Raw genomic sequence first — 2679 nt, 5'->3', positions numbered from 1 at the left:
GGACATCCCTCCACCTACTCCTGGGTTTTCCCCGAGGCCTCCTCCCAGCTGGACATCCCTCCACCTAGTCCTGGGTCTTCCCCGAGGCCTCCTCCCAGCCGGACATCCCTCCACCTAGTCCTGGGTCTTCCCCAAGGCCTACTCCCAGCTGGACGTCATTCCACCTAATCCTGGGTCTTCCCTGAGGCCTCTTCCCAGCTGGAGGTCCCTCCACCTAGTCCTGGGTCTTCCCCGAGGCCTCCTCCCAGCTGGACGTCCCTCCACCTAGTCCTGGGTCTTCCCCAAGGCCTACTCCCAGCTGGACGTCCCTCCACCTAGTCCTGGGTCTTCCCTGAGGCCTCCTCCCAGCTGGACGTCCCTCCACCTAGTCCTGGGTCTTCCCCAAGGCCTACTCCCAGCTGGACGTCCCTCCACCTAGTCCTGGGTCTTCCCCGAGCCCTCCTCCCAGCTGGACGTCCCTCCACCTAGTCCTGGGTCTTCCCCAAGGCCTACTCCCAGCTGGACGTCCCTCCACCTAGTCCTGGGTCTTCCCTGAGGCCTCCTTCCAGCCGGACACCCCTCCACCTAGTCCTGGGTCTCAAAGGTGTTGGTTTGACTAAGAAAGTGGGTCCTTCTGGTCTTTCGGCCGTGACGCTGGCTGGGCCGGCTGAAGAACCTGAGGAATGTTTCAAGCCTTTCATTGTTGATGGATTTGTGTGATTACCAGGACTCGTTGCAGATCAGCGGTGCGTTAAGATACCGAGAGATCCTGGTGGCTCGCAGTCTTTCGTCCTCTCGGATCTTCTGCTTCTCAGCGATGAAACCTCCTGTGGAGGTTCCGCGCACCAGGTTGTTCCCACTGTGTAGCGTCAGAACGTGTTGCAGGGAGCCCGTGAACATCCATGGTGCGGCCATTTAGGAGCTACAAAAACCTACAACCGGGTCCTCCAACACTAGACCAGAACTACACTTTACAACTATACTAATAGGTAGAGAGATATTTATTGATCCCCCAAAATACTATGGTGTTACAGCATCACACGTACATGAGTCTAACGGCACAGAATATAAATATAAACGACATACTAGGAAAAATATACATACAATACACATGTTATAATAACAATAATAGGAATAAAATATAAGAATACTTGAATATATACAGGACAGGGAAACAAAATGTTCAACTGTAATAATAATAATAATAATAATAATATATTAAAATGTAAATAAACCAATTGTTCAGGTTGTCCTTAGTGCAGTATTGGTATAGTATAACATATAGTATAGTGCAGTATTGGTATAGTATAACATATAGTATAGTGCAGTATTGGTATAGTATAACATATAGTATAGTGCAGTATTGGTATAGTATAACATATAGTATAGTGCAGTATTAGTACAGTATAATATAGTATAGTGCAGTATTGGTATAGTATAATATATAGTATAGTGCAGTATTAGTACAGTATAATATTTAGTATAGAGCAGTATTAGTACAGTATAATATATAGTATAGTGCAGTATTAGTACAGTATAATATATAGTATAGTGCAGTATTGGTATAGTATAACATATAGTATAGTGCAGTATTGGTATAGTATACATAGTATAGTGCAGTATTGTATAGTATAACATATAGTATAGTGCAGTATTAGTACAGTATAATATATAGTATAGTGCAGTATTAGTACAGTATAATATATAGTATAGTGCAGTATTGGTATAGTATAATATATAGTATAGTGCAGTATTAGTACAGTATAATATTTAGTATAGAGCAGTATTAGTACAGTATAATATATAGTATAGTGCAGTATTAGTACAGTATAATATATAGTATAGTGCAGTATTAGTACAGTATAATATATAGTATAGTGCAGTATTGTGGGGTATCAGGGTCTTATCAGCCCCCAGTGATGACGTGTTTTATTGCCTGTGGTAGGAATGATTTCCTGTAGCAGTCCGTGCGGCCTCGCTGTCTTACCCTGCGCCCCCCCACCAGACGTGAGCTTTGGGGGGTCCTGGGACTAGCTGGGTATCATCGGTGTTTCTGCCGAGACATTCCTGTGGCGGTAGCCCCTCTCACTCCCTGGTGCAGCCCGATCTAGACCGGTTGTGTGGACCAGCGAGTGCCATCATGCCTTAAAATGTGCTAAGTCTATTCTCTGTAGTGCTCCGGTACTGGCCCCCCGGACTCCACTAAGCTGGTCAAGATCGGGGTGGATGCAAGTGCTAATGGAGCTGGAGTGGTGCAGCTGGACCGGAGCGGTGCTGCTGGAGCCGGAGCGATGCTGCTGGACCGGAGCGGTGCTGCTGGAGCCGGAGCCGTGCTGCTGGAGCCGGAGCACTGCTGCTGGAGCCGGAGCCGTGCAGCTGGAGCCGGAGCCGTGCTGCTGGAGCCGGAGCTGTGCTACTGGAGCCGGAGCCGTGCTGCTGGAGCCGGAGCTGTGCTACTGGAGCCGGAGCGGTGCAGCTGGAGCCGGAGCTGCCGCTACTAGAGCCGGAGCCGTGCTACTGGAGCCGGAGCGGTGCAGCTGGAGCCGGAGCCGTGCTGCTGGAGCCGGAGCCGTGCTACTGGAGCCGGACGGGTGCTGCTGGAGCCGGAGCCGTGCTACTGGAGCCGGAGCCGTGCTACTGGAGCCGGAGCCGTGCTACTGGAGCCGGAGCGGTGCCGCTGGAGCCGGAGATGGGCCCAAC

This window comes from Etheostoma spectabile, unplaced genomic scaffold (assembly GCF_008692095.1).
Source record: "Etheostoma spectabile isolate EspeVRDwgs_2016 unplaced genomic scaffold, UIUC_Espe_1.0 scaffold00010329, whole genome shotgun sequence".
Taxonomy (NCBI): Eukaryota; Metazoa; Chordata; class Actinopteri; order Perciformes; family Percidae; genus Etheostoma; species Etheostoma spectabile.
This window is presented reverse-complemented; position numbering follows the sequence as displayed.